We start from the raw sequence: 21,150 nt of genomic DNA, 5'->3' as shown, positions 1-21,150 counted from the left end.
ATGTTTGCACTGATGAATTTTAGTTTTGACTGGTTGCTGCTTTGACTATATAATTATTATTATTTTTAACACAAAGAATGTGTAATTTTTAAACTTAGATAAAAATGCCATCAGGAAATTCATGCATGATTTCAGGAAGTCTGAAAAGTCATTTATTTAACAAAATGAAAGTTAGGATGTTCTTCAAAATTTGCAAACTTCTTCTCTCACTGTATTTTAGGTTTTGTCGTGTTTAGGAGCTATGCAGAGACCATCATTTTTTAGTTCAAGTCTTGAAACAGAAGTGGTAAGTAACAATTTATCTAATGTTCATTATCTGATTAAAAAAATTGAGTCATGTAACACTACAGAGGTTAAAAGATAGGGAGGATTAAAGGATGAGTGTAGCTAATTAAGGAACCAGCCCTGCAAGCAATTACATACATGGTTAACTTTAAGTACTTCAACATTAATAGGACTACTCACATGCTTAAGTTAAGCCCATGTGTTTGTGAGCTGGAGCCTGAAGACTACGTCCTGTGAGATGCTGAGGATGTGCTATATTGAAAGGGGTTGCCCTGGTTCCAGTGGGAGCTGAGGATATTGTGCACTTTCCTATAGCAGAGTTCAGCACAGGGTGGCACAACCTACATGAGAAGAGGGTGTGGAAGGGGACAAAGATGCTTTTTACAGAGAACTTCCTAGATAGATAATCAACAGCATTTCTTTTCAGAAGAATTCAGAAGCAATCTATTCTTAATAAGCTTCACAAGACTCATTCTGAATTAATGTTTTTCATGCTGTCAGACAGTAATACAGGTAGAGTGACTACAAGCATGTGCCAAGAGCTGTTGCTTTGGGTCTGCCATACAGTCATTGCCTGTAGCCATGGCATGAATGTTTTGACAGCTGAATAATTCGTGTCCCTAAGTATCTCATTAGAACAGGAAAAAAAAGCCCATAATAAAAAACTTCATACTTTCAAACTTACTTCAGGAAAAAAAAAAATACAGTTTGTTTTTGCTTTGGTGCCCTAGCAAAATGAATTCCTGTTCAAAAATACATATTTAAAAAAAAAAAAAAAAAGAAGATGAGAGGGATTCGGTCCAGCAGGCCAGTGGAGTAGACTGTTACAGGGCATACCCACTTGTAACAAAAAGTGAAAGAAGAGATGAGACTTTACTTCCCAAGCTGCATTTGTGCAGCAGCATAAATTAAGCCATCTCATTCATACATGTGGTCCTTTTCAATCTAGGCCATTCTATAATTCTATGATTTGGCCTCATGTCAGCATCACAGTACAGCCCCACACAACCACAGCAAACAGATCATTCTGTGTATAAATGTGATCCAGACTCATTGCTTAAGTTAGTGAATTTATGAATTCCTGGGAGCTGTTAAAATCCTGGAAACACTAACAACTGCTTTTCAAATAAAAGTGCAGTGATAACATTTGTACTGACAAACATTTTTCATTTTTACATTTACATGTAAGAACTGCTACATGTTCTGTATCATTCTTCCTCCCTTACTAAAGGTAGGTTTAATTTGATTTCAGATTAAAGTCGTTACCCCTTGTCTCTCCTGTATTGGTGATGTATCTTGATTTGAGAAAAGCGCAGAATCATTCATCGAGTGGGATTTCTTGACTTGGCCAGTTCAATTTTAAAGCACTTCTATCTGTAACTTCAACCAGCAGAGAGATCAAATGTAATTTGGTCACATTTTCTGACAGTCACAACTACCCACGCTAGCTGGGAAAATATCTCTCACATTGTGCTTGGTTTGCTGGTTCCTACAAAGGAGTGGCTGTGGAGATATTTTCTTCCTCTCTTTTTTTTTTTCTTCTTTTCTTGATGTGCCAAAAGAAAAGGGCTTGTTTGGCATAGTGCTCTACATCATTTATGGTCTTTCTGTATCATTTCCAGAGAAAGAAATAGCTGTTGACACTGATTTAGAAATTAGGATTAAACTGTCAGCATCATAAACTGCCAACCAGTTGAGCAGATAGTAAAATGATGGAAAGTGAGAAGACAGCCTTATCTTAGGCAGAGTATATCTCAGCATTGTATAGTTTCTTCAGCTGGAATCCATTAAAATGATAGATTGTTGTGTTTGTGGGTTTGTTTAAAGAAAAAATTAAAGAAGCTAAATTTTTTTAACTGAGTACTGTAAAAACTTCAGTACTTATGTTTTCACAGCTGTTCTCTTCACCAGAGATGCTTCATTAGCAGTGGCAATTGTGATAATTTGTAAGAAGTGGGAGAAAATGTATGGAGGAGAGACTGGCTTGACTGACTGGGCCAGTCAAGAAAATCCTCTCTGACATTTAAACAGCTAGTTACTGTCTGAGTCTCTGAAGAGACACTGGGAGCTAAAGGAACAGCCCCTTCGCTTCTTCCACTCAGTGTTCCACACTGGGAGGATTCCATAGCCAACCAACTGGGAGAGCTGAGATGCCAGCAGCAGTGCATGGCTGCTCAGTGTAATTTCCTACTTACTTCTAAGGTCTGTCTTTTTCACAGAGGAGTTGTTCTCACATGAAGTAAGCATTCCATATCCTGGCATGAGTAGACAGTCTTAGCTACAGAACTTCTCTAGGAAAATGTAAGGTGCCTTTCTCCTCAACTCTCATTAGCAAGATAACAGCTCGTTGTGGAAATGACTATTTTTCTTCCATTTTTGAGTTTTCATGAGTAAGTCCCAGCTCCCCCATTGTGTTCTTCTGTCCCTTTCATGCACTCTCCTACAAAAGTTTTGACTGAAAAGTTTTCATAACAAGTAGAAACCACTTTTTTTTTTTTTTTTTTTCAGCAGCACCTTTTTGTATTTAAAGCTGCTAGGGTCATCATCAGTATGAAAAGGGCCAACATACACCCTTCTTTTCTTCAGTCATCTTGTCATTGTACTTTCCTCTTCTCCAAGTAGCATAATAATGCATTGTGTGTTCTGCAATTGTGAGTTCAATTTGAAAGAAAATTAAGTTCAAAAGCACAATTTCAGTGTTCCTGAAAACAAGAAAGGATACTTTTTCCATCCCAAACTAAAGGTTGGTAAAAAGGATCATGTGTTTCCATATTTCATTCTTATATAATTCACTCTTAAACTTGAAAATGTCCATCTGTCATGGGGCTCAGTGAAAGGGTAATACCTCAGAGTCGGTTTCCATGCATCTGAGAGGCCGTTGTGGCTTCCTTTATCTTTGTGGTCCATTTTGTTTAGACACCTGAGGATGGGTGAGTCCCAGAAACTGTGAGCATCCATGCAGAAATCTCTATCAGGCTCCTTTGGATCGGCCTCTACCAGAGCAATTTGCCAGCAGCCTTGGGCAGTAAAGCAGAAAGAACAATTTGGCCCTCTCCCTGCCCCTGTGTTACCCCTCTGAATTTCCAATGACAACTTCTTCTGAAAACCCTACATCTTCTTAAATGTCATATAATGAAACATCAAAGTTCATATCCAGTTGTGCTCACTATTTCTTTTTACACCCTTCAGATCCAAATCTGTTGCTAACTGCATTTTCAACTTTTCACAGTTCTTGGTGCTTTTGAAGTGCCACAATGCCTGTGCTCCCCACAGCCTATTCCCTAACCTGCTGGGCACTGACATCAGGGACTGAGAGCTTCTTTGTCCCAAATCCACAAAGGAATATATTGGTTCTTTCTTTATGCGTTTCTGAGAGAGCTCTGTCCCTTGGCTTGTGCATTTCTTAGTTTACTCTTAATATTCAGTGCATTTTTCTACAGGCACTTAAAATTCACTCTTAAGTTTCTTCATTGCAATCAACATTCACACAGGGACATGTGCATGTGTCTTGAATTGTCGTCTTATTAAAACCCTTTGCTCCTTCACCATTTCAATTACCATTTTGTATAGTATCATCTACATTTGCATAGTACCTCCCCAAAAAAGGCAGAAGTTTTTATTTTCTTTTTATTAATGAGTAAAATAGAATCAGGGAGATTAGAAAGGTATCTTTGCAGCTCAATGCAACAATATGGTGTCCAGGTCTTGAGCTTAATTTCATTGGGAAAAATGCTGTAAGCACGATGGATTGACATGTAAATCATAGTGATATAATTCACAGATCTGAATCATGGATTCTTGATTTGTATAACTGCTTTTAATCTTATTTTGCATTTGTGCCTTTCATTGTTATTCTAAAAATGTTTGCTCTTGCTGGTGTGCATAATCAGTCAGACACATACATTCTCAACTGCACATGACCTTTATTCCAGCTGGGCATTTCTTACTAAGTACTGATCACATAAGTTTTTTAAGCAGAAGATTTAACACCACACTTTATGGTGGAAACTTACTTGCGTTAGAAAATGATAAAGTACATTTTCAATTTTAGTAGGTGAGAGATTTTTTATTTGAATTTGTAGCAAGCTGAATGTATACTTATATTGCAAAAATTGAGAATTAAAATTATGCAACTGGTAAAACTTTTTTATTTATTTATGTATTTTTATTCATTTAGTTAAAACTTATTTATTTTTATTTTATGTCTCACAGTATAATTTATTAAAACCTAGAGAAGCATCGCATTAATATTAACTACACTTAGTGAATTGGAAGCTTGGTTCTTGTCACTACAAAATAGATTTTAGGATTTCAAATCTAGAGAAGGGGTTTAATGAGACTTTTCAAACAATCTGGTGCCTGCTTCCAAAGAAATCAATGGATGCAAGGTGACCTGCACATTGTCTTGAAAATCCCCAGAGGCATCTGTTTACAAATATTCTTAAAAACTCAAGCTGGAGGCTTTCAAATTTCTGAAACGAGTTCATCCTCACTTGCTCTATTCACAGATTTTGCAATACCAAAATAGGCTGTCCCTTTTAATTAAAAATTATTACTATAAATAAATATTATAAAATATTATTATATATTGATTATTCATTATTATGAATGAATTACTTGGAAAAGAAGCATGTGTTCTCTCTACTCTTGCCTAAATGCAACACAAAGTTATATGGTCAAAAGTTTTTCTGCAGTCCTAAAAATACTTACAGCTAAAAAAAAAATCAGCTGTAGAAAATATCTTTTTTTTTTCATTTTTTAATGAAAGTGAGTATACTGTGAGTATACTTTTCATGGTGCTGGGACTTTTCAAGATGGTGCTGGGCCAGCAAGGAGAGAGGATATGGGTGGATATCCACTGCAGCTGGAAAAGGGAAAATGGATGTGATCCTCTGGAAGCCATGCCCAAAGTGGCCATCTCCACTGTCATGTAGGCTCAGCATGTCTGTGTCCCCCATTGTTTGTGCTGTAAGGCCTGGCTGCTGATCACAGCCAGTTGCAGCTTGCGAGCCGGTCCACGCGTGTGTCAGACCAGCACGCTGCTCCCACATACAGCAAGCCAGGGCCCTGACTTGGGGCACAGCACGGAGCTAGTGCTACCTGTGTGCTTCTGATGAGTGATGGGGACATGCCAGTGGTGTGAGTGCCCTCTCACAAGTACTACTTTTGATAATTAGAGACGTGTTAAGTTGAAGCTGCATGGGATATTTATTTGCCCAACATCATGAGTTTTACCAGACTTCCTAACACATCCTTTTATGTACAGGAAGGTCACATTTCTGTGAAACGTTTCTCTTTTTGGGCTCTGTCTGGAGTTCTATAGTAAAAGAAAAGTGTGTTTAAACTGTGTGCTATTTCTTCCATCAAAACAAAGGGCTGCAGGTCCTTGTAGCACTAATCTGTCTTTTTACAAATCAAAGTGAGTTTTCACCACAGCATAAGAAATTGTGTCTTCCTTCTAAGAGCTGCTAATTAGAGACCACTAGACGTGGCAAAGCCGAGCTCATCCTCCTGCCTCCAAGCTCAGCTGCCTCCACAGAGCCTTGCTTACAAAAAGATAGTTTTACCATGACAAGGAATGTCTCAAAAGCCCCATTCAACCCTTCATTGTACAGATATTAGAAAGTGTTTGCTATTGAAGAACATTTTTATGATGCAAAAATTGTTATGTAATGTACAAAGAAAAGTTGACATTTCATGTCGACATACTAAGAATTATTATTTCAATTCTAACTGGTAATTTTCAGTGACTTTCATTTTATTTTAAAGAATGATATTTTAAGCACTTTAAAATAATTCATTTTTAATCAAAAGAAATGTTTAATTATGTTTTTTTTTCTCTATCAGTATTTGGGTTTTTTTCCTACTCTACATTCTTCTCTTGTAGTGTGCTGCAAATGCAAACACTTGTTTTATTCCAGGTTAATCCATTACAACTTTTCATTTTGACTGATCTTTGGGCAAATCACAGTATCTGTTATTTATATAGCTTGTCTGTTAAAGCAGTAAGTGATATTCTCTGCTCATCACTCTAAGGACAAATTGAGGCCCTAATCCTGTAAAGACCTACCTATTTTTATGGGCAGAACTGCTTACTGAGCATAAAGTTAATCATTTTAAGCTTGTAAAGCACTAGAGATCTTTGAATGGAAAGCATTAGAGATGTGTAAAGTAGTATTTTGACATTCCAACATTTCTCCCCTGCTCTGCCTTTTCCTTCTGAAAAATTGGAGGTCCATTCAAAATGATTTTGAAAAAAAAAAAAGAGTTAGAATCTTTACTCTACTTTTTTCTTTCTTTTTTTTCATTTTGTTGTAGCACTATGTGTTTTTAATATTAGTTTTACTTCAGTTTGAAATAATGTCTGTCTGCACAATTCAATTCAATTACAAATACTTTATTCTAATCCTTAGTTTTAAAATACCAAATGCATAGAAAGGAGAAGAGCTGTGCAAACATGTAGAAAATTATTCCTTTAATTCAAAAGATATTCTGAGTAAGGCTCTTTCTATAGCTGTGATAATTCCAATTGCTCTCCTATCTGTTCTGTTCAGAACACAGCTCTGAGAATTACCAACCAAACTGAACGACACTATGCTCTTTGTTAGCTACTTCTTTGCACTCACCTGAAGTGACTAGGAGTGTGCTTCTGCTGTAGGCTTCACTAAACTTAGCTTAGGTGATGCTTTTCACTCACTTTGCATAAAGAAAAAGAAAATCATATACCACCCTGAGAGTTCTTTAAATTCAAACTAGTGAGATAGAATGAGGTTTTTGCTAAATCTCAGTTCTGCCTCAAACAGATCCTGAAAAAAATATATTTGAAATAAGAATGGGAAATGTTAGACTGAGCTTCCACAGTTCCATACAGCCGTACCCTTCGTGTCTAATTCTTTCTCTTTTGGCTCTATTTCTTTTGCTCTCATTTGCCCACTGTATTTTGGCAGCACTTTCTCAGCATTCAGTCAGGGAAAGATGCAGACATACCAGCACAGTGCTGCTTTGCTAGGAGCTGGCATGTGGCTTAAGGTGAGATAAAGCACGATACCTGATAGACGCATCATTGGTGGAGGTACAGAACAGTTGTTAACTAAATGTATTATTCCCATGTCGGACAAGGCAGAAATAGAAGTTAAGATAAAAAGCATTCATCCAATTGGGAATTCTGAGAGCCATCAGAAGCTGTGAGACAGCCAGCTCTAAATCTGTGTCATTGCGCTGTAAAATCAGCTGGACTTTGGCATAGGCAGAAATGGGCAGGTTCTGTAATCCCAGTGTTTCACTTGTGCAAAACAAATCTTGTAGGGAAGCTTTGGTACATCTCCGGGCAAAACTCTTCAATTTTGGCCACAAGGCAGGACTTTAAGTTTATGTTGGAATCGCTGAATGTTGCTGGGGCATTCAAAGGTTAAATTGAGCTCTATCAACTGAGATCCACAGCATGGCTCTGAAGGCTTGTCTTTATTTGCCTATGCAGCTATGCCAGACTAGTGTGGCTGGCAGAAGCCCCAGTACAGATTCAAGACATGCTGACAGAAGGAATTTTTTGGCTAGAGCTGCACGACATTCCTGAATAGCATAAGCAAAGACAGCATTTTTCTGCTGACGTAGCTGAGCACGTAGAAGAGGTCTGCCAGCACAGCCAAGAGAATTTGAAATGAAAATTTATTTTTGTGTTTAAAAAATAAGTACGTATCACAATGGTTCCAGAAATCTCAGAAATCTGAAGCCAAAAATGCTCTAGAACTATAAAATTAATCAAAAATTAAATATTGCAATTTAAATATCTCATTACTTGTAGAGATGGAGACGCACAGGTCATGATTTATGATTTCTCACAGGTAGCAGCATTGCAATTTGATTCATGTGTGACCTTCCCTGTGCCCTGGAACCAATGAAGTCAGTATGCTTGTGTGGATACACCTCCTTCCTTGGAATGGGTCAGGATGTGAACTGCATACAGTAGTCATATACAGGTACAAACAACTTACACTTTTCTGGTAAATTTCAAGAACTAAAATAATTCAGAATTGTTTGTTAATCAACAAGGACTTTTTAAATTAAAAATTAATGGCATAAAAATTGCTTGTCATAGGCGAGCAAACAGAAAAAACATTTTTGTGTAAGTAAGTAATAGAACATCACTAGCAACTATACTATCAACATTATCTCATGTGAGAAGATCTGCTACTATCGGAGCTGTCATTACCATTGCTACCTGATAAAGGTATATTCAGAGACTGATATAAATGTCTGCATGAATTAATTTACCATAATTGACAAATTAAAATGAAAGTATCAATTAATAATCAGATGCATTGAGGTTCTGCTGCAAATACCAGTCTTTCAGGTTAGGGCACACTTTAAATGTACTGTGTATGAATATGAAAATTTCTATTTAAGCCAGTTTTGTCACTGATGTAAAACCAGGATATCTTCAAGTTAGTTTACACTGTTATTGAATTGTGTACCCACTTTAACCTAAAGGTTAAAAAATGTTTTTTTCCCACATAGATTGAATAGCATGCTTTGGTGCCAATAAGGCACTCAGAGTCAACTGTAGGTTAAAACAGTTGAGAGATTTTTAAGTCCAGCTTGACTTTCTCAGAATAGAAACGTTTTTATTTGAAACTTTGATGAAGAATTGTTTTATTTGTTTTGGATTTGTTGTTTTTTGCTCCATACTGTGTTTCAGCAGTAAGTATTTCTATCATTTTCAATGAGGAAAGATTGAAATACTGCTGCCATTTTATTAAGTAGTTCATATAAAATATAAACAACTGCAGCACTGATGTCATTGGATATAATAGATGCTGCAAACTTGAAATTCTCCTGGGCAGTTCCATATCTGTAACATTGTTCTACATCTTGTATAAAGAACTGAACACAGAGAACACTTTATGAGGAAATTGTTGTCATAATGATAATTTTTCAATAGTACTTCACTATATTTTATATAAATATATATTTGAGCAAAGTGTCAGGTGAATATAAAGATGTCTAATAGCCTATCTCTGCGGATTCCAGTTTGGAATGTCTGAGTGAATTTCTGAGTGTGTGTGATTGTATATAATACACGGTATATTTACCATCTAGGTAGATATTCAAATTGAGTTTCCTTACGGGAGTGGAGAGCAGTAGTTACTGGCATTTAGCATCATCATGCATCAGCTGCAAGCAAGTTTAAAACAAAACAGCATTGTATCAGAAGAGAAAAAAGAAGCAGCAGAAGAGGCCCAAGCAGAAGGCAGTTTGCCCCAAGTTTTGCTGGCTGATGGTAGTTTTCAAGAAGTACCATCCATCTTTCCTAGCAGTATGTCAGGAAGCCCACTGTAACACATTGTGTCCCATGTGACCCAAACCATTAATACTTACATGATGCACTACAACTATAGGCATACTGGGGGAAACGTAGAGCCAACAAGTTTCAGAACTCTTGTCTAGTAAAACCACTTTTTTCTTTTTAATTTTACATAGGACTCTATATCTCCATATCATCAATATTGATGAACTCGTGAAAACTGTAAATTAATGAACATGTAATGTCTTCAAATAATTCGGACGTAAATTTATGAACATATTGAAATGTACTTAGAGCACCACCTACTGGGAAATCTGAATTAATGAATGTAGCTTTCCTATCTCCTAGAGCAAAAGTACACTTATGTAAAAAGAAAAATACTCTTGTGGAGATGGCTAATGTTAAGCAAAGCTTTCTTTGAAATTAAGTTATCTGTTGCTATCAAATGCAAAAGGCAAACTTAGACTGAAATTAAAATTGCGCAGACTTTTAGAAAATAATTACCCACAAATAGATATCATTAAATAAAGCAAATTCACATATCACATAAGAAAACTTTACACTCACTGCTTTAAAACATTGTTAGCAATGTCATGGTAGCCCTAAGCTGGAAAAACTGTTATTCCCCAAGTGAGGGTCTAAATGTTATTCTTGACTGATGTTTGTACTACGTATAATGAAATAATATAGCAGTGTTCTGACTGAGGAAATCTTTTCTGGGGGGGCAGCTTAGAGCTAGAATATGGTTTGGGACAAGAAAGCCTTTAGGAAAGCAATTCAATATGTCAGAAGATGGCAACATTCACAAAACATAAAATAAAATACTTTGGAACAATAATATTACAATTCACAAAGAATAATTAGAAGGAGGTTACATGCTAATTAGTTTGGAGTTTACATCCCCTTGTTAATTGTGGGTTTTTTGTTTGGTTGGTTTTGATTTGTTTCGTTTTGTTCTTTGCAGTTTCTGATTCCTAGTCTGCCATTCTCGTTCCAACAAAACACAGTGAACATCACAGCATACTTTGTTTAACTGAAGATCGTAGCCTGGCCTTTTCCAAATGGGTTATTTTAACACTTTGATGTGGTGAAAAGGAACGTGGAATGATATTTATTTTCACTGTTGCATGCAACTAATTTTCCTTTACACAACCTTGTAACAAGAACATTCCTTGTAAAAGCAGGCATTTAAGCAAGAAAAGAGCCTGAATTTATATACAAGCTTCTAAACTGAGCAGGCCTATTTTTAACACAGACTAAGACCAGGTGCAGGTCAGTGCAAGCTGCAGATACATTTGAAAGCAAATCCAGTGTGAAATAACTGTGGATTTAGGCAGGCAAAGTTGTAAATTGTGGACTTCAGATTTCTTACCATGTAATTACAATTAAGAATTGTCAAGGTACCAATGTTTTTAAAATAATCTTTGCATATGGAATGTAATATCTGCCTTCAGTATCCTGACGTGCTCTGGCACATAACAGATTCCCGCTGTAAAACAGCAGCACAGAAGTCAGAAGATGCCTACAGCCTACAACAAAATGAGCAAATCCTGCCATGTCTAACAATCAGTGTCAGATGTTACCATCCTCATCCTTCCTACACCCACCCAACTGAATTCAGGACGTCTGACACAGGCAGGAGCATTTATATACTAGAAAATACTGACTTTATAGGTCTCACTGCCATGAGCTTCAACAAATTGCCTCTCTCTGTGCTACTGGTGGTCTGCACAAAAGTATTTAACCAGCATGATGACACTGAAGGAGGGGGCACCAGACTAACAGTGTAGGCAGATACTGGAAGAGAAGGAACAAATGAAACTACTGACATCCGAAGTTCTGTGACATCCGAAGTTCTGTGACATCACAGAAATGTTTATTTTAAATTCAATGGGCTTTGGAGTAGGTTCCTCAGATCAGGTTGGTTCTGAGCTGAAATACAATAGATATTCTGGAGTTCGTTTTTTGAAGTAGTACCTACAAAATACCTGAACGTTGTGAGATGAATTTACTGCCTCTATGCCCAGCACTCCAGAAAACCAGAGAAGGGATGGGGGAAAAGATAAGGAATTAAATCTATCTTTGAGTTAATTCTGATCAGAAAGAAATGGAGGGAATGTAAAATATCTGACTTGGAAATACTTCCATGAATGACTGCACACTGTTTCCTGATTCAGGTTCTATGCAAACTTTCTCATGCTCAATACCAAAGATCACAAGCCTATTAATCAATGTTATCTTTGTAGAGGATGGGAGGAGGGTCAATTGAATTTGAGGCTGCAGTGGAAAACCCTGCACCAAGAATACTGGGAGGACTGCTACTGCCTGTGCACTTTGGAATGCAGAGATCAATTCTTCCTGTATCTGGAGGACTGCCTACAGGGAAAACTGTCCTATTGTATCTAAAATTAAAAGGTGTAGGAAGACATTAGGAAGGGAAGAGTTAGCAAGAGGTACAGAAACACAAACAAAAAGTTTGATAAATTGAATATATCATGAAAATTCATAAATAGACAGTGGGGGGGCGGAGGGAGAGGGGGAGAAAGGAGTCTGTACAATGGGAGGACTGAGGAAAGTTAAAAAAAAAAAACAGTAGTTTAACCTTGGTGATCCACTCACATTGGAAGGGCAAAGAACATCATTTAACATTTCTTAGGTTTCAGAATTCATTGTACTTTGAAAGAATACTTGATAAATTATTTAGGCAGTTTCAACTGAGATTGGAAAAATCCCAGCCTGTCAGAAGCCAGGTTAAAAAAGGGTGGTGCTGTATAAATAATTTACTTCTTTGGGGAGGAAAATACCATACAAATGCTGGTGTCTAAAATAGAGAGGCACTAAACCTGCTGAAGCTCACTAGCCAGACAGTGAATTTAAGCCAGTGCTACAAACTAAGTACTCTCATTTAAAAGCAGGGGCTATGCCAAACCTATAGTTATCAAAAGAAGGTCAGCATTAAAGAGTCTGCAACAATTGCTGCTTTTAAACATTCACCCTTTTAAAGCATTGAACATACCCCAGTTCTAAAAAATATCTGGTGAAAGCTGCTTTTTATGATGATTTCTCATGGCAAATGACTAAAGCAAAGTAAGCTTGTCATATTAATGTTGGATGTTACTTAATTCACTGGCTTTATTTCTGTAATGTGGGCACCTTCCAGTTTTGTCACTGCTCTCAGCAGATACTTTCTGTACCAGTCAGAATTACTTGACATTTCAAGGGAACTAGATTGTTTGTTTTTTTTTTTTCCTTTATACAGTGAATAATTATTATTCAGCATGTTTATTATAGTACTTTCTCAGATTAATCACCGTAGTAACTGGAAAGTAATTTATATATAGTCTATTACATTTTTTATTTCTGTATGTACAAGTGCAGAATTTGGCAACAACAAAACCCTTCTGCATTGGCACACCTGCACTACGTAATTTGCTATGTAATTTCGCTTGAGTAAAAGACAGTGTTCCATGAAGGGCTTCTGTCCCCATTCCTCCTGCATATCTACAGAAAGTGAGGTGACTGACAAGCTGGGAGGTTCCTAAATGCAACCTTTATTTTATTACTTATAGCTAGTACAAGAGCACTCAGACAAATTGCTTCTCTGCCTACCACTTAATTGTAGCTGATAAGGTCTTTGATAAAGCTAGCCAGGTCTAGACTAGAAGTCAAAGACACCATGCTGGAAATGCATCAGTAATTTTCTGTGCAGTCAAAACTGTCAGCTGGAAAGGATAATGAGCAATAATCTGAGATGCCTGACTGACATGTATCGGGCCCATCTCAGATTTGTGCCTAGCAGAAGAAAATAAATGCTGTAGATCTGCTGATGGAATAAAGGTGATGGAATAAAGTTTTGTGGAAGGGAGATTAGTTCAATCAAAATCTCCATAAAATTATTTTTTGTGTCCCCATACATAACAGTGGAATTCCACTTGTTTGCCTCCAGTACAGTCCGATTAGCTCACTAGTCACAGCTTAATGCTATTTTCGGAAGGTGCTTCCAAGAATGTTCAGATATTTTTCCCTCGTGTACTGATTTGTGAAATCTGCTAGGATATTTGTATCTCAAAGCTGCTATGCAACATCTTACTTGATGCAAGTTGTTAGTTATTATGTGATCCCTATTAGAAATAGATGTCTTTGGACTTCATTTTCAAAGTATCACCACTGTGAGAGAACATGCCAGAGCAGCACACTCCATGATTTGTATGACCTGTGTGGGAGGCTGAGGGGAAGCAGAATCAAGAGTTTATTAATTCCTGAGAACTTGAAAGCAGATGGCCCACAGTGTGGCAACAACCCTTATGGGCATGGCTATGATGCAGCCTTTTGTATCCCAACACTAGAAACAATGATTTCTACTTACATTCAGTGCCCTCGCAGACACTGTTCCACAGATTCACAGAGTTTCAGTTTGTAATATCGATGTGAAGAAATTTCCTCGGTTTTGACCCACGAGCCCCAGTCATTCTTCAGAGACTGTAGTAATGATCGTCCTTCTTGCAAACAGAGCTTATGACAGGCACGTGGGCTAATCTTTTTTTAGCCATCGTCCAGTGACTCCTTTGGAATATTTCAGGGAATTCAGATTATTGCAAAGGCAATCATTTGTTATCTTGATTCTTGTCAGCTATGAAATATTCAGCAAAGATACAAAATTATCACCTGAAATGAATGTCCCTGAAACATTGGCTTTGATTTGCTATCTTTATACTTCAAATCAATTAATTGGAGGAGTTTAATAAAGAGGTGATAAAGGAAATGGCAGCTTTCTCTTCAGCATTCAGAATTAGAGTTTTAACATAACTAGTAAGTGGAACTTGTGTAACAGATACATTCTAGTTGTCACAGATGAAGAAAATCAGCAGTCTATTAGCAGCAGCATGATAATATGGCAGGCAGCATAACTGCCTGTAACGTCATACAGACTTTGTAGTAGGGAGTTAAACCAGGAAAAGGAAAGTTGTCCGGTTTGAGATATTCCACTCCCTCAGCCCCCAGAAAAATAATAATGCAGTTTAAAAAAAAAGCAGATAGAATTCACCCATTTTCAAAGAATGGGCTGAGTTACTTCCAACATACTGCAAAGCTGAGCTGGTACTTTGAAAACTTAGGAAAAAAAACAACAAATAAAAGAAGTGAACTTCTGAAAAATAAACAAATTCTTGATATTTATTGTTGATCTCATCTGAATAAGCTTTTATTCTCAACTTGTCGTAGATGAATGAGTTTATCAAGGTGCTTACAGCAGGGTAATAATTGATTTCAGGCTTGGGTAAGCCCATTGATCTCAACTAAATTTTTTCAGATTTAGGCTGATTTAGCCAAGATCAGTCTGTGACCTGTGTGTAAGATGACACATAATTGTCTGAGTGTTCTTCCCTTTGTGTTCAGGATCCAAAGGCACATTACTGACAGTCACATTCTAATAAGACAGGAGAATGAAAGGCAACTGAGGAAGGAGGAAATAATTTTGAGAACAAATCTTTCATAATTCTGGGATAAAAGTGAGTAGTATTTAGACAGAGATGGATCTGGCAGGCATACTATGTGTAGACCTAAACTTTTATTCTCATGATTTCATTTTTTTTTCATAGTTAAAAAAAAATGAGTTACCCAAATATCAATTCTTCTGTCTCCCATTGAACATTGCTTTTATGTAAATGTGCTCACCTTATTCAGAGTTATGCTTTGCTTTTTTTCTTTGAAAAACTTATTTGAAAAATGTTATTATAACCTTGAAAATGAATGGAAAATGTTTATATTTCTTGATTTGTTGCTATATGTTCTTTCATAAACATGTCTGAAATCTTTGAAATTTTATATAATTTCTTTACAAACAAAAAATGCAGTTGCCACCTGCTGGCCAACCCTTACCTTCTGTGACATACAGATGATAGCAAGTGACTAACATGACCAATAAACACAGTGTGAAACAAGGATAGACTATATATGCAGAGCTGCTAAAGGGGTATCACGGAAGGAAGAACATTTCTTGGCGGAGTAAAATTAGAGAAAGCCCTACAGAGTTCAAGCCAATCCTACAAAGTTCTTCCTGCTGCCTTTCAATCCTTTGCATCCTGTGTTCATTTGATTGTATTTTACTTTGTCATAAAGCAGTAATATCATCACAGCAATCCCATCTCTCTGTGCCCTAGTGACTAGGTGACGCCATGCTTTTGATGTGAGGAGTGGGATCTGAATTACTTTATACTATACTGAAGATTTTTTAAGGCACTGCAGTCTTTCTGCTTGTAAATAAATAGAGCCTTCTGTGCTTTTTAAAGTACAAACATTTTGCATACTCACAATGTTTCCTGTTTGTTGACTGAGATATAATTGAGATAGCACTTGAGAAGACTTGACTTTCTGAAATCCCCACCATCCCTGCAGAAGGGCTTTGGTTTGATTTTAAGTAAATATTTCTGGTTTTGTTCAGTATTAGGATGCTACTCACTTTAATGCATCTTCTTTTACTAAAACTCAAAAAAAATGTTGCAAGTGTACAAGTCAATGCTGTTTGAAGAGAATGCATTGTAACATTATCTCTGCATCCTTTGTATATTATAAAAGTGCTGACTGCACTTTGATGTGGAAAGAATTAGATACAGTAATCAGAGGGACTGCTATGAAAGGAGCATCATAGTTTAAGCTGGAACTGTGCAGAGAAACACAGTGCAACGACAGCTTCGCACAACATCTAATTTGATTTGTTCTTTGCACCATAGCAGAATCATTAAACTACAGCCATCTGTTAATAATCAGGCAGTCTTCTGAGCAGAAGTCACCTTTCTCCCATATTTCATAAGATTCATTCCACACCAGTTATAATCCCAACCATGAACTCCTTTTCTTCCATAGCATTTTCTTTGGCAAATTTACAGTCACATAGAAAAACAGGAGAAAAAGTAATGCCTTTTGCAATTGGCCAGGAGAAATTTAATGGAGAAATTAGAATTGCTCCCATGCACTATACAGCTATACATCACAGATATCTCCCGTGTATAGAATACAACTATGCATCAGAGAGTAATCTTCATTCCAAGAATGCTCCCAGGACTGAAAGCATGGTTCTACCCCTGAGAATCGGAAAGCACATGGGAATACTACGAGTCATTTATTGTATATGTGTTTTATGGTACTTTCTCTGTCTTATATTTATCTTCATTCACACTGATCTGTGTAATTCAGAAATAACCACGTCTGGCTGACTGCAGGCTCAATCTAAACAATATCATCTAGTTTACTGCTTTACTCCTTTGGCATAGATCTTGCAACAGAAACCTTTTATACTTATCTATCAATCTGTAGGGCTCTGTCTAGTGTCCTAATAGAGCTCCAAGCAGAGTTTCTGACCTCTGAAGCTCTCAGTGGTCTAGGACCTGGAAACAGCCCATAGTTTAAAAGGACAGGGAGAGACTGTCTTCAAAACCAAGGAGTTCCTCCTTTCCATTTTATGGATTTTATTTCTTCACCGCTTTACAGGGTAGCTGCCATGTAAGGCAGATGCTGCAATTCTCATTGTAAATTGACATTGGTCTGGAGCTCACTGATAGGAATTTTTTTATCTATTGTTTCTGTCCATGTATTTATATGTACTTGAAGTGGTCTTTTGAGGTCAACCCACCAATGTCTGGGGAACCAGAGGTTTGCTTCTGCTACGGAAACAAATGTAGGTGTTGATGTCAAGTATTTGGTAATGCATTAAAATCAGTTTTTCACTGAAAAATTTGGATTTTTTTTTCAAGTGGCATAATCTCCTTTTGTGGTGTTGGCCACCTCCCCTTCCCCCCCTCCATACACAAACCCCATGCTCTCTCTGAATGTAAAGGCTCAGTGACAAACTATCATTTTTTAAATTTCCAAATTCTGCTTTAAAAACTCTGCCCTTGAGGATGTTGGATTTGTTAAAATGCTATGAGGACAATTCCTCAATTTTTCAGCAGTTGTGGTGCCTTCCACGAATGTTTGTGTATTATTTATAAAAAGCTGTGATAAGTCACCAGGTTATAACTTCAAGTTATTACAATGATCTGACTCTGTGAGATTTTGAGGATATTCATGATTATTTCTATGTGTATTTCACGTATTTTAAGAAAGAGTGGCTAATAGGCTTGCTGTCTGTACTTTTACAATTTCACTATAACTTAAGCTTTTCCTTGTTAATTCTCTTTGTTCTTCCCCTTTCACACCATCTTTCTTCTCTGCTCATCCACAAACCAACAAACAAACATTGCTTCCTGCTGTATACTGGACTGCTGCCAGCCATCCTGATGTCAACTGGCAAATGACAAAACCAGCCCAGCAATAAGGAAACTTGCAAAGAAAAACAGCAAAGATGCAACCCTGGCAAACAGCACACTCTTTGGTCCTCCAAAATGCCAGCAAAGCTGTTCTCATCACCAGAGATCTCCATAAGGGAAATATTAGAAGAACTGTCATTTAGTAAACTCTCTATTATTGAACATAAAATAAGGAAAACAAAATAAACTGTGTTTCATCTGCCTTTCAAACCAACATCTCTAGAAACAATTCTATGAAGACTTTTTTACATTTAGAGATGATCAGTGAATAGCTAATTGACTTAATCATCTTAAATCACCCTTCCCTAAATAAGAGCTCCTGGGGGCACTGTTTCCTCGAGAAAATAGGGAAGAAAAGCCAAGAAAAACCAGATGTTTCTGTTCTCAGAATTTCCAACAGCGATACACAGTGATATGGTGGAGGATGACACACAAGTGATAGAAGGATTATCAGCAAGTTGTGAAGCTATGAAAACTACTCAGATTCAAAAATGAATGTTATCTAAAAAAGCTGTTCGTAAGAGAAGCTGGGAAGCAGTGGAACAATGTATTTGGTAACTTATGAAAGGATTTCCAAAAGTAATCACTCATTATATCTGCTTGCACAAGGTGGGGAAAAAAATCCATCCTGTTGCTAACCAGTGCTGTGGTAGAAAATAACAGCTAGTCTGTTAGAGAGCACTGGAAAAAAAGCGGGAATACATTTCAGTTCCTAAAGTGTCTGTGCCTGAAAGAAGGTTCTAACAAGAACTGCATAACAGGCCACCTATTAATTACTATGCAAGCGAATTGACTATGATCCAATGCTTCAAACAAACAAGCGAAAAACCCTTCATGTACTATTGCATACTGATAAACAGAAGATCAGGTGGTTTTTTGTTTTGGTTGGTTTTTTTTGTTTGTTTGTTTTGTTTTGTTTTGTTTTTGTGAAATGTCCATTTTCAAAGACAGACTACCTTCAAATTTTAGGATCATTTCAAGTGAGATTTGTTTTTTCAATGCCATCTGCAAAGTAAGCTCGGCGTAAAGCTGAGTGACAGCAGTCGTGTGCAGGACTCCTCCTCCAGGTAAGAATTAAAGAACATGTTTTCATAAAGCTGAATAATTTTATTCTTTTTGACCTATGCTCTTTTTTAGAACTGCTGAATCGTATGTGTGTTAAATGAGGTATTTGCGTTTGTTTTCTGGGAGGCTAATTGAGGAGGCTGCCTGTCCTTGCTTTAACCTACTATCACTGTTGAAGTCATTTTGCCTCATAAACCCCATGGAGATATGAGACACAAGGCCAGTTTATTTCTACAGTGGCTCCACTTTGTTCAGAAATATTGCCAAGGCTTACTTGGAAGCCTTTATTAGAGGAAATATGAGCATTTGTACTCTGTGAAGATTGCAAGGACTCAATACAAAGTAGAAAGTATGGTTAATATAATGAATATGTTGTCTCCCTTCAAATTTAGATTGTTAGGAGAAATACCATTAGGATATCTATCTATATACATACATTAATCAGCTATTAAAATGTAATGTGACTAGGCATTGATACAGTTATTGCTTAGTTGCTTCTTAGCTGTTCATTGTGACATTCCATTGAGTATTATGGGGTTCTGTCCATGTCTGTGCATATGTAGACACGCAGCAAATCTGTTTATGGTATTCCTATTAACAAATATTTTTGTTATTTTTATAAAGCCTTCATGAAAATAATAATGCTTTCAGTTTTGCATTACTCTCTGTTTTGTATATTTGCTCTGGTTCTCACAGACCTTCTAATCTGCAGGACACCGTGAGATGAAATCATGAAATAACAATAAAGAGCCATATGCCATAGGAATAGCAGTGCCCATGTTATGAACAAGCATTGCTGAAATACAAATCACATCACACAGAGCCTGAGTTAATTAAGTCAGGCACCCACTGTTTACCTATAGTTTCAATAGCTGTTAATTTGAAGGTCTGCTGGAGTGCTAAGAAAAGTTAATTAACAAACGTAACATTTTGTGACATGATGAAGATATTTCTAAGGGGGTTCCTATAGTGACTTTTTCTGAAGAACAGTTTTCTAAGTAAAATTTTAGAGCATCAACATTTTGACATTTGTTTACATTATTTTGAACACATAATTTTTCCATTTTCTCTGAAACAATATTTCCAGATATGTTGCAATTTGCCAATTTGCTTTACTATTTTAAATATTTTTTTTTTTTTTTTTTTTTTCTCAAAGAATTTGATTGCACTTTAATGAACCTTTGGTTAAAGGAAGCAGCTCACAATTCAATCGTATTAAATTTATAGTTGATATTTAATGGTAATAAGATCCTTACTTCTAAAAAGAATCTAAACAACTTAGTGGAGAACATATAGGACCTGTCTGGAAAATGTTTTTTCAAGCACATTACAAAGTGTTCTATGACAATAAAAATTCCTTAAAATAAATTTTCTTTCAGGATGTTTTTAAAATGAAACATATATTCTGATATTGAGAATACCCACAAGTACACTGTCCATAAAGATGTTGCCTCCTTCCAGGGAACTATGTTCTCTGTATCTATTAAGCCTTTCCGACACTCTTCCTTCAAGGTCTACATTTTGCTGTAACGTCTGCTGGCTTGTTGGGATTTCTTGGTTTTTCGGTTGTTTTGTTGTTGGGACTTTTTTCTTTTCTGATGGTTTTTTATTTTGTCATTTTTTGTGGTTTTTGTGGTGGTTTTTTTTTGTTTGTTTGTTTTTGTTTTGTTTTTTTTTTTTGGTTGGTTGGTTGGTTTGGTTGTTTGTTTTTGCTTTCAGGGTTTTTTGTTTGTTTATTGGATTTGGTTTTTGTTGTTCTGTTGTTGCCATCTTCTTTTATTCTGAACACCCTGGGATCACTTCCACCCTGAACTGGTTGGTCTCTCTTAGAGAAGAGCTACTTTTTATTGTAAATCAAATGTATCATTTCAAAGAAAAGATGTTGGCATCACATTTTGTACAGATCCTAGCACTTAATGCAACATTGGGTGGCTGTTAAGAGAAGAATTAAATACATTAACACAAAGACACCTCAGTTTAGAATGTCATTGCTTCTTTTCTTGTTACTGTACTTTTCCGGCTTCCTTTTTTTCTTTACTTTTTTTCTTTTTTGTTTTTTTTTTTTTTTTCCCTCTTTTTTAGATTACTGCTCTTTATATAACAAAGTTCTTTGTGAAATACTGCAGGTGGGCTTCCAGCATTGTTACTCTGTTTCAATTCAGAAAATAATATCTTTCCAAACAACCTTCTAAAAGG

The 21,150-nt window shown here is 36.6% G+C and overlaps 1 protein-coding gene across 1 annotated transcript in view; it reads left to right on the top strand.

The window, feature by feature from the left end:
- CWC22 (CWC22 spliceosome associated protein homolog) overlaps positions 1 to 21,150 on the top strand; it is a 72,040-nt gene that overhangs the window by 16,742 nt on the left and 34,148 nt on the right. Inside the window, exons 3-5 of the mRNA XM_052675529.1 lie at positions 221 to 286; positions 8,127 to 8,261; positions 17,852 to 18,956. The gene's annotated coding sequence lies outside the window, so the exon portion shown is untranslated. The remainder of the gene's footprint in view (positions 1 to 220; positions 287 to 8,126; positions 8,262 to 17,851; positions 18,957 to 21,150) is intronic.

The sequence above is a fragment of the Tympanuchus pallidicinctus genome, unplaced genomic scaffold (genome assembly GCF_026119805.1).
Source record: "Tympanuchus pallidicinctus isolate F22 unplaced genomic scaffold, pur_lepc_1.0 scaffold15, whole genome shotgun sequence".
Classification (NCBI taxonomy): domain Eukaryota; kingdom Metazoa; phylum Chordata; class Aves; order Galliformes; family Phasianidae; genus Tympanuchus; species Tympanuchus pallidicinctus.
The sequence above is the reverse complement of the archived record's forward strand: the minus strand, read 5'-3'. Positions and strand labels throughout refer to the sequence as shown.